This window comes from Notolabrus celidotus, chromosome 10 (assembly GCF_009762535.1).
Source record: "Notolabrus celidotus isolate fNotCel1 chromosome 10, fNotCel1.pri, whole genome shotgun sequence".
NCBI classification, from domain to species: Eukaryota; Metazoa; Chordata; class Actinopteri; order Labriformes; family Labridae; genus Notolabrus; species Notolabrus celidotus.
The window spans coordinates 12,514,257-12,526,381 of NC_048281.1; the positions used below are offsets into that span (position 1 = coordinate 12,514,257).

The 12,125-nt window shown below is 45.3% G+C and overlaps 1 pseudogene; it reads right to left on the reverse strand.

Annotated features, from left to right (window-relative positions):
* Nucleotides 1-12,125, reverse strand: part of LOC117820290 — a 186,938-nt pseudogene that overhangs the window by 33,742 nt on the left and 141,071 nt on the right.

The window sequence follows — 12,125 nt, forward strand, 5'->3', positions numbered from 1 at the left end:
GGTTTATCTGTGGCAGCTGCTTCTGCAGCCGGGGCTTCAGCAGGGGCTTCGGCTGGCACTGCTGGTTCAGTGGTAACGCAGCACTCAACAATGTATCCTTGAATCTCACAGCCTCCATCGCAAGGAGGCTTACCCCATGCCAGGAATACTGATGTTTTGGTTGTATCCGTTACTCGTGGATTGTGTGGCGGGCCAGGCCTGAAGATGGGATCAAGAGCTTTGTAGTAAACAGTTGGGGAGCTTGGCTCACTAATACCAACAGCATTTTCAGCTGCAACTCTGAATTCATAACTGTGATTTTCAAGGAGCCCAGGGACCCTGAAAGTCAAATCAGTGACTGTTTTCCTGTTGCATCGGGTCCATCTTACGCCTTCTTTGTCGTGTTTCTCAATGATGTATCCAGTAATAGGACTGCCACCAACTTCAGAGGGAGCCTCCCAGGTAAGCAACATTGAATCCTTTTTAATATCTGAAACTTCCAAGCTCTTTGGTGAGCCAGGAGGCAAGAACGGATCTTTGATTGTGACAGCAGCAGACTCCAGGGATGGACCCACTCCAAATTGATTGACAGCACGCACCCTGAAAATATACTCGTTTCCTTCCAGGAGCTTTGTTACCTTCAAACAAATAGTTTTCACTTGTGGGTCAATTACAGTCCAGACGAGTCTACTTGTCTCTCTCCTCTCTACAACGTAGTGTGAGATTTTGCTACCACCATCTTGTAGTGGGGCTTTCCATGCAAGGCAGCAACGGTCTGAAGCTATTCCTGTAACAACAAGAGGGCCCTGTGGTTCTCCAGGTTTATCTAGGACAACCACATTGATCTGTACAGCCTTTTCTCCTCCTGGGTTTCTTAACAGCAGAGTGTATTCGCCTCCATCAGTGAGTTTAGCTTCCTTGACAGATATGTAAGCTTTGGTGAGGGTATTCTTGATCTCTCTATGAATGGTGTTGCCTAGTTCCTGCTCTCCCTTCATCCAGTGGATAGAAGGCAGTGGTTTGCCATGAACATCTGCGTCGATCTTGAAGTTGTCTCCAGCATTGACTACAATGGTCTGTGTGTACTCTGGGTCAATGCTGACGCGCGGTGGTTCAATCTCATCCCTGGCGGTGATAGGGCCAGTGCTGTATGAGGGGATACTGAAAACACCAGCAGCGTTTCTGGCAATGACACGGAACTCATACTGATTGTCCTGCACAAGCCCTGTTGCAACATATTCTGTCTCAATTATGTTCGTGAAGTTAGCCTTGAGCCAACGACCTTCAGGAAGCTCCTTCTTTTCCACGATGTAGCCTGTAACCTTTGCACCACCATCATACTCAGGCTTGGTCCAAGCAATGGTCACAGAATCTTTAGTGATCTTTGTTGCTTCTGGGGTGCCAGGAGGATCACATGGATCTCTTGCAATATGCCCCTCAGACACTTTGCTTGCTTTGCCTGTTCCGACAATGTTTTCAGCATAAACTCTGTATTCATATTCCATTCCAGGCTCAAGACCAGTAGTCTTGAAGGTTTGGTCAGTAATTAGAGACTTATTGAGTTTTACCCACAGGATACTGTTTCTCTCTTTGCGTTCAAGATGGTAGCCCAAGATAGTACTTCCACCATCAATTACAGGTTCATTCCAAGCAATCAACATGCTGTCCTTGTTGCATTCTGCAATGTTTGGTGTTCCTGGGGGTCCAGGCAGCTTGTAGGGGTATTGAGCCACAATACTCTCTGATAGAAGAGCTGGACCTTTTCCATATCTGTTCTCTGCTGTGATTCTAAACTGATACTCAGAGCCAGTCTTCAACCTGCCTACCTTGATTTTAGTCCTAGCGAGGTTGGGGGATGCAACCATCCAGGTAGTTGTGGATGTGTCTCTCTTTTCAACAATATAGTGTTTGATGGTACAACCACCATCATACTCTGGTGGGTTCCAGGAGATTGTGACACTGTCAGATGTAACCTCCTCAACCTTGGCTGGACCGCCTGCCTGGCCGGGTTTGTCGAGAATAACGATGCCGATGTCTGCTGTCGTTGTTCCTGCTGTGTTGGTAAGAGTAATATTGTACTTTCCAACGTCATCTTTAGTGGCCTCTTTGATGTTGAGTTTCAGCATTGTGTTTGTTGCATCAAAATTAACCCTGGTAGTTCTCTTCAGAGACTGACCATCTTTTAACCAGGAGACAGTTGCTTTTGGACGTGCAACATATGGAACATCTACGGTCAGATCTTCTCCTGCCAACACACTGAATGTGTTAAACAACATTTTTACAACAGGTGCAATCACTAGATCTTTTACAATCACGGGTACACCAATTTGACGTGGGTCACTTGTTCCTTTTTCATTCCTTGCTGCTACACGGAACATGTATTCTTCCCCTGGATTAAGGTTGCTAATAGTAGCTTCTGTTTCCTTTACAATCACAGACTGAGACCACTTATCTACCCCCTTTGGCTGGATCTCAACAACATAACAGCCCACTCTGCTGCCACCATCATGCTCCGGCTTCTCCCAGGAGAGGGTGACACTGGTCTTGGTTACATCCTTGAGAATGACTTTGCCAGGTGGCTGTGGTTTCTCTGACACTTTAATTGATTCACCAGTTTCAATAGGTAGGCCAATGCCATATTCATTCTCAGCCAAAACTCTGAAGTAATAGTTGCATCCCTCTAGGAGCTGATCAACTGTGAAAGTGGTTTGATGGCACATAGAACTGACTGTGGCATATGCTTTCCTTGTGGACTCGCGTTTTTCAACTATATAGTTCTTAATCTTCACCCCTCCATCATTCGTTGGTGGATCCCAAGTCAGAGTCACGGCTTCTTTAGTTACAGCAGTTATCTTCAGGTTTTGTGGGGCACTTGGTGTATCAAGCACTCTAACTTGGACTGTAACTGTCTTGGAGCCAGAGCTGTTTTCCACTGTAAGATTATACTTTCCACTGTCAAATCTGTTGACATTTCCAATCACCAGTGACGTGTATGACGTTGTGCTGTCAATGGTTGCCCTCTCAATGGGCTCCCCCTCTCCTTTGGTCCATTTAGCCTGAGGAACTGGTCTTCCTCTGAGGGGCACAAACAATCTTAGAGTACAGCAAGCTCTAAGGCTGACAACCTTGCGGAGCTCGGCATCCAAATCGATCTCTGGAGCGAGCAGCCTGTCCTCTGCCTTTGGATTACCAGGTACAGATGCTGCCTCTCCAATTCCTTCACAGTTGACAGCAGAGATGTTAATCTTGTACTCTTGATTCTCCTTCAGATTGATAATAGTGAATGAGGTGGCGAGAAGTCCTTCCTTGGGTGTAACAATGGTCCATTCCTCATCTTCCTCCTTTTCAGATGGAATGCAGGTCTCCACAAAGTAGCCAGTAATGTCAGAGCCACCATCATATACAGGTTTGTTCCAGGCAACAGTCATTGATGACTTGGTTGTGTCTAGGATTCTGGGGTTGCATGGAGCTCCAGGCTTGTACAAAGCATCAGTGGCCTTGTAGAATGGACTTGATGGACTAGGTGCACTCACTCCAGCAGCATTCTCTGCAACTATTCTGAATTTATATTCATGTCCAACAACAAGGCCTGCTGCCTTAAACTGTAGATCTTTGACTTTTCTCTTGTTGCATTTGACCCAGCGGAGGCCTATTTTGTCTTTTCTTTCAATATTATAATTAGTGATGGGAGTCCCACCATCACTCTTAGGTGCTTGCCACATAACAAACATTGAATCTTTTGTGATAGCGGTCACCTCAGGATTCTCAGGAGGATCTGGGACCACGTATGGGTTGTCTGCAATGGTTGGTTCTGAATCAAGGAACTCACCTATTCCATATTTGTTTACTGCCATAACTCTAAAGATGTATTCATTTCCTTTGAGGAGCTTGGTCACCTTGTACTCTGTAACCTGCAGGTCTGAAACCACATTTGTCCAAACCAGTCTGCTAGACTCCCGCTTTTCAACCAGGTATCCCTCAATCTTGGCACCTCCATCATCTGCAGGTGGAGCCCATGTTAGCATGCAGTTGTCAGCTGTGACATCAGACACCTGAAGAGGGCCCACAGGTGGTCCCGGTCTGTCAAGCACCTTCACGTTAAAGATGTGTCTAGCAAATCCACCAACATTAGTGGCAGTCAAAACAAATTCTCCTCCATCTGATCTGACAGAGTCCTTGTTGGTCAGGGTGGTTGTCAGATCAGTGAACCTAACCTCCAGTTTCATTGTGTTCTCAACATCTTTTCCATTCTTGGTCCAAACCATAGATGGGGTTGGTTGACCAGCAATGTCAGCATCAAGTTTGAATGACTCGCCTGCCTTTAGCAGAACAACATCCTTGAAGATGGCATCAACCATTATGCGTGGCTCAATAATGTCATCTTTGCATGTAATTGGGTCTGAAGTATCTGAAGGCACACTTACTGCACCTGCTGAGTTCCTGGCTATGATTCTGAACTCATAGGCAGCATCCTGAGTCAGTCCACTTACAGTGAATGTTGTTTCAATTATGTTGGTGAAGTTGGCCCTCATCCAGCGTCCTTGCGGCAGTTCTCTCTTCTCCACTACGTAGCCCGTAATTTTGAAGCCACCATCATACTCAGGCTTTGTCCACTGAACAGTAATTACATTCTTATTGACAAAGATAGGCATGGGCTGTCCTGGGGGGTCGACAGGGTCCAAGGCAAGTATAGCTTCTGAGGCCTTGCTGGGCTTGCCGATTCCTGCCATGTTTTCAGCCATGACACGGAACTCGTAGGCAACTCCATCTTCAAGACCCGTGGTTTTAAAGAGGTTTCCTTTAACAAGACCCTTGCTGATCTTATTCCACATAATGCTGCTTCTTTCTTTCCTCTCAACATGATAACCAATGACTTCATTTCCGCCATCAGAGACGGGCTCATTCCAGCCAATTGTGATCGAATCCTTAGTAAATGCAACAACACCGGGAGTACCAGGAGGTCCAGGGGCTTTGAATGGATAGGCAGCCACTACTGACTCTGAGGTTATGGGTGGTCCAACTCCATATCTGTTTTTAGCCTTTACTCTGAACTGGTATTCTGATCCTGTGTTCAATCGGATAGCTTTGAACATGGTTCTGATTACTGTTGAAGACAGTTCGGTCCATGTTTGGGAAGTGGTGTCTCTGATCTCAACCACATAATTGTTGATTGGAACACCTCCATCATTCTCAGGAGTTTCCCATGCAAAGATGCAATATGTACGAGATTTCTCCACGATCTTGACTGGTCCCTTGGGTGGTCCAGGTACATCATGCACTTTGACGATAATGTTGTCTGTCACTGAACCAACAATGTTCTTCCCTGTCATGGTGTACACACCACTGTCTGCTGTGGTGCATTCACTGATATTGAGGGTAACAGTCGCAGCTGTAGTTTCCACATTAGTTTTCTGAGTAAGCTTCAAGGCTGCACCATCTTTCTGCCAAGAGATGGTTGGTCTGGGACGTCCCATAACTGGAATTTCAACCTTGATTTCATCACCAGCCCTGGCAATAACAGTTTTCTGGCATACACCACGGAGATCAAACTCAGGCAAGGAGGTAGAATCCCTGACAGTGATGGGTTTGCTGTCACGTGGAGCACTTCTACCTGAGTGGTTTACAGCCATTACGCGGAAAATGTATTCCTCACTCTCATTTAAGTTCTTCACTATGAAGTCCATGGTCTTCACTGTCGTTACATGTGCCCACTGATCAGTTCCCTTCTTCTGTGCTTCAAGGACATATCCTGTAATCCTGCTTCCACCATCATGCTTGGGCTTGGTCCAAGCCAAGCTCACAGAACTCTTGGTGATATCAGTAGGAATTATACTTTCCGGAGGAGTTGGTGCCTGGGATGCCCGAACAGGATCGGCAGTTTCAACTGGCTCACCAATGCCATACTCATTCTCAGCAGAAACTCTGAAGTAGTATTCACAGCCTTCACCAAGCTCACCAATCCTGACTGATGTGGTTGGGCATTTTGTAACCGCAGTGGCAAAAGCTTTACGTGTCGATTCTCTCTTCTCAATGATGTAGTTTGTGATCTTAGCTCCACCATCAATAAGAGGCATCTCCCACTGAAGCGTAATGCTGTCTTTGTCAATCTTGACTGGTTTGAGGTTAAGTGGGGGTCCAGGTGAATCTAAAACTCTCACATGTATATCGGCACTCTTCTTTCCAGAAGCATTTTCAAGGGTCAGCTCGTATTTTCCAGCATCAATCCTTGAACTCTCAGGGATAATCAGCATTGTGAAAGACTCAGTGCTGTCAATGACTGCACGGGGAACAGAGCCACCTTCTTTGGTCCAGGTGACTGTAGGTGAAGGACGTCCCTTGATTGGTACAAAGAGGCGAATGGAGCAGCCAGCCCTGACAACAAGGGTTCTTCTCAACTCAACATCTAACTCAAAGTCAGGTTCAGCTGCACGCTCCACAATCTCCATCAGCTCCAGAGTTTCAGCAGGTTCACCTGCCCCTTTAGCATTGACAGCACTAATTCTGAAGTGATATTTTGCACCGTTTTCTAGATTGGGAACAACAAACTCTGTGATTCTTAGTGGGGATGAAGGCGTGTCCTTCACCCATTCTTCTGTCCCTTCTTTCTTGTGCTCAATCACATAACCAGTAACTTCAAGTCCACCATTATCAAGAGGTTTTCCCCAGTTCAGAGTGGCAGTGGTCTTGGTAGTGTCTGTGACTCTTGGATTGACTGGTGGCCCAGGTGGATCTGTCAGACATAAAAAATTCTTTAGTAAATACATCATTTTGATAAGACCAGTAATTTCAAGTCATAACATAAAACATTATTATTAGGTTTTTACCCAATGCTGCTTTGTACAACTGCAAAACCTTTTTACTTACAGGCAACAACAATTGTTCTGACAGGCATAGATGATTCACTTGGTTCCCCAAAGCCAGCTTTGTTCTCAGCAAGAACACGGAACTCGTATTCGATGCCCTCAGTGAGACCGATGACTTCAAAGCTGAGCTCAGCAATGGATTTCTTTGATGCCCTAAGCCATCTCATCGCCTTCTTCTCCTTTTTCTCAACACAGTAGCCAGTGATGTCACTTCCGCCATCCTCAGCTGGTCTTCTCCAAGTGACAGTGGCTGAGTGCCCATCTACTTTTTCAACTTGTGGTCTAGATGGTGGACCAGGAGGACCTATACACAGTAATAGTAAAAACACAATTATAAAACTGCATACTCAATATTTAAAAGGTAAAGCAAAATTGTCAGATGTAAGATGCACCAAAGAACATGAATCGACCGTACATACCGAATCTATCAACCATCTTGACTGCTTCAGAGTGAGATGGCTCACTGCCACCATACTGGTTAACAGCAGAGACTCTGAAGAAGTACTCGTTGCCCTGGATGAGCTTGGTGGCCACATAGTGACAGTCAATGACCATCTCTTCCAGGATAGTCCAGAGCAGGCGGCTGGTCTCTCTCTTTTCCAGAGTGTAGTACTTGATAGGGGAGCCTCCATCCTCAGTAGGAGCTGTCCAGGTAAGGGTCACTTTTTCAGACGAGATACCACTACTTTCAATGGGTCCAGGAGCTCCAGGGACATCCAGTACTGTGACCTTGACGGTTTCTTCCTTCACTCCGAAGGGGTTGCTAGCAGTGATGATATAGTCTCCAGAGTCCTTCCTGCCAGCATACTTGATGGAGAGCGTGGAGGATGTTGCAGTGGTCTCAATATGAACAAGATCAGAGGGTTTAAAGTACTTCCCTCCCTTTGACCAGCATGATGTTGGCGCAGGTTTGCCTAATATACTTGTGGCTGTGATGACAATAGTATCCCCAGCTCTGACTGTCAGGCCCTCCTTGACTTGAGTATCAATTATAATGGTTGGTGCAGCTGTTGAAGCAAAAGAAAACCTTATTAAAGCATTTTGCTAGGATAATTATTGAAAGTTAACAAGAAGGAATAAGAGAAAATTGAATCACTCACCATATTCATCCATGCAAATAATGGTGTCTGTCTGCTCAGAGGGGGGGCTGATAGCACCGGCGGCATTCTTCGCTCTGATTCTGAACTCATATTTGCAGCCCTCCTGTAGATCACCCACTGTGTATGCAGGCTCCACAACATTCACGTTGTTGGCCTTCACCCAGATCTTAGATGGCAGGTCACGCCTCTCAACGATGTAGCCCGTCAGTCTGTGACCACCATCAAACTGTGGTTCAGTCCACTGCAGGGTCACGGTACTTCTGGTGATGCTGATCACATCAGGTTTACCAGGGGCATCTAATGACACATATTTAAGAAACGTTCGTTCATGTTATCAGGAAATATTAGTTTCTTATACTTGTTGCCACTCTTGTAATTGTTACACGTACCAACGGGATCCAGGGCCACATGTGGATCGGTGGGAGCACTTGGTCTGCCGATGCCAGCCAGATTGATGGCCATTACTCTGAACTCGTACTCCAGACCTTCAGTCAGCCCTTGAACCTTGTGTTCCTTCATCCTCAAGGCTGTTGGGCTGGCCCTCTTCCACAACATACTGTTTCTCTCCTTGAACTCAACATGGTAACCTGAACAAAAACAAAACGCACAATCGGTCAAACAAGACGAAAATAATTTTGATTTTTTGACAGTAGCTGAGATCAATTGTTCAAGCTGACTGCACCTGTTATGGGAGATCCTCCAGTCTTCCTGGGATCAGACCAGGCCAGGTAAGCTGAGTCATGACGCATGCTCATGACCGCAGGTGGAAGAGGAGCATCAGGAACATCTGCGAAGGATTATTGATGTTATACAGTGAGAAGAAACTCAAGCGTAAACACTTAAAAACTTAAAAACACAACCGACAAATAGGATGAAGACCACTTACTGAATGGATGTTTAGCTACAACGGGGTCAGACTTGAGTCCTTCTCCAACACCATACTTGTTCTCAGCACTGACTCTGAAAATGTACTCTGTGCCCTCGTGGAGGCCGGTCACCCTCATGATGTTCTCCTCCACAGTGGAGGATACAGTGACCCACATGTTGGTGATGGAGTCCCTCTTTTCCAGGATGTAGTTTGTGATCTCGGAGCCACCGTCGTCCTTGGGAGCACCCCACTTCAGAGTGGCACCATCAGCAGTAACATCCTTGAACTTAACTGGTCCAACAGGAAGGCCAGGTTTGCCCACCACCCTGAAAGGAGAGTTTCATTTTTACTTTTTTTTTTCTTTGAAGACAGCCAGTACAGATATATAACTTCACTTGTGACGCTTGCCATTCATTTTTTAGGGAAGATTGATTCAGTTGTTCATTGCCTGAGATGACTTGACCTGGGAAGCTTTATTCCTACCTGATGAAAATGGTGGACTCTTTGGTTCCAGCACTGTTCCTTAGGGTGATGGTGTACTTGGAAGCATCACTCCTCTGGCAGTCTCTAATCAGGAGAGTTGTGTTAACTGCAGAGGACTCGGCGCACACTCTGCCTATGTCTGTCAGGTCTTCATCATCTCCCTTCTTCCATGAGACCTTGGGGTTAGGTTTGCCAATGATTGGAATCTTCAGACGGACGGTGCTGCTCTCTTTGGCAATGTAGCACATGTTGGGCAACTCCCTCAAGTCACAGCTGGGAGGAACTGTAGAGGGAAGGAATGATTGCTTTATAACATATAATTCTGTTAATGAGATAACAAACTTTCTTCTGTGGTTCTTTATAAAACTTTTAATAATGACAGTCACTTACTGAGCTGGTCCTTGGCAACCACTGTCAGCTCCTTGGCAGAGCTCTCTCCTGAATCATTCACAGCCTTGACTCTATAATTGTACTCTCTGCCCTCCACCAGGTCTTTAGCACTGTACTGCATGTTTTTGGACCTCATTAGCTCTTTGTACTTGTCTTCACCATTAAGAACCTCCAGGACATAACAGATAATGCGGCTACCGCCATCAGTGAGAGGCTTCTTCCAGCTTAAAGTGCAAGAGTCCTTGGTAACCAACAGGGTCTTGAAATCCATGACTGGTCCAGGTTCCTCTGCAAAGGTAAATATGAATGCCGTGAGTATGGTTTTTGCTGTTATAGAAACAGAATTTCAAGCACAAACTGTGTTATCATCAAACCCACCAGATGCCTTGATTGCATCAGCAGTCTCGCAGCACTCTCCAGGTCCAAGCTTGTTAACTGCAGACACCCTGAAGCTATAGGAGCGTCCAGCATCCAGATCTGGAATCTTGAAATCTGTCTTGTTGCAGTTGTTAGAGACAATTGACCAAGCCTTCCTCTCCGTGTCACGCTTCTCCACTATGTAGTGGGTGATTTCATGGCCACCATCGATTAGAGGAGCGTCCCAATAAATGGAGGAACTGTCCTTACATGCGTCCTTCACAATCAGGTTGACTGGCGGTCCGGGAGTATCTGGAGAGACATTTTAAAGCTTTTTACAAGGAATCCACAACTGCAGGAGCAAACCTATTTTATGTCCCATTTGAACATGTTAGAAAATGTACAGGGATTAAACTGTGCCTTAAAAAGCTGTCGGACATTTAATTACCTCTCTAATATGTTGATCAAGAACAAACGTAGGAAGCAGAAAAGGAAGGACTTGCACACAGAGAACAAAAGGCGATTTCTTTTTGCCTTTTGTACTCGGTGTGCGGGTCCTTCTTTTGCTTACTTAGAGCACAATGCACCTTCTCAAAGAATAATAAAAGCCCCGTACTCACCAAAGACCTTGACAGTGATGGTGTACATCTTCATTCCAGCCAAGCTATCCAGACTCAGAACGTATTTGCCAGCATCATATCTGTTCACATTCTCAACCATTAGCATCGTGTCAGTGTTGCTGGATTTTATGACCATGCCCTGGCGGTCCTTAAGGTTGGTGTTCATCTTTGCCCAGGTGATCTTGGGAATGGGACGTCCCTTGATGATGGCTTTCAACCTCATCACGGTGCCAGCATTCAGCTCAAGGCCATCCTTAATTTCTGCACTTAGCTCTGCCTCAGGTGAAACTATTCACAGAAGAAAGAGTGACCGTTATGATTGACATTGTCAGAAACTAGTTTTACTGTTATATAAGTAAAGCTGATGCTAATGCTGTCTAATGGGGCAAAATAATGTTGTGCTGTCTTGTGATAAAAGCACTAAAATAACAATTTGAGCCATAGGTGTCGGAGTGATTAAGCTTTCAGCCAGTATGTGTTTAAAATAAATGATCAGGCCCTTTCATTTGAACTCAATCTGTAAAAACAAGGTGATAAGACATCAGATCAACGAATGATTCATTTAACTTTCATTCATTATAAAACTATTTACAGATAACAGAATATGTTGGAATGGGGACTGAAATCACGGTAATGAAAGCATTCTAGTATATGTTCGTTGTCGGAGAAATGCCCAGACACAAGCTTTATATAGAATTCGCCAGTCATCTCATCTAACAGTAATCTCAATTTGATTAATGTTAAGAAACAAAAATCTACAAGCAAATGCAGCTAACAATAAGCTCTCAGACACTCTTCTGTTGGCTCTAAAATCATGCTTTTTTCTTAAGTTGCTATTCTGACTGTACAAAATGTCAACAGAAGGTAAAAGAAGTCAAACCTTCAAAAATGTGGCTTTATGATGGTCAGACCCAGGTTTTGAGATTGATGCAGTATTAGTCATAATCTATCAAACCAACCAGTGCACTGTACCACATTACAGCCAGCTGTGAATAACTGGTAATGTAATAATAACTGATAAGCTCACTACCTTACAGAATCAACATAATAACACCAGCGACCAGTCAATACACCAATCAAAGCCTACTTACCAAAAACGTTCTGGGCAACATGTTTGCCTGGTACTTCAGCTGGCTCACTGAAGCCGACCTTGTTGACCGCAGTGATGCGGCACATGTACTCAGCCTTGTCAATGAGGTTCTGGATGCTGTAGTTGGTTTCCTGCAAGTTCCTGGGGACATTGCAGCGAATCCAGTCTGTCGTGTCTGTCCTCTTGCACTCCACCAGGTATCCAATGATGGGACTTCCACCATTATTGGCTGGGGTGGTCCAGGTGAGGCTGATGGTGCTGTTGGTTGTGTCTGTCACACTGGGATTAACAACTGGTCCAGGAGGAGCTGAGGAAGAGCACATCAACCCGGGTTATATCACATACAGAGAGTAACGTCGTATGTTATACTCTATT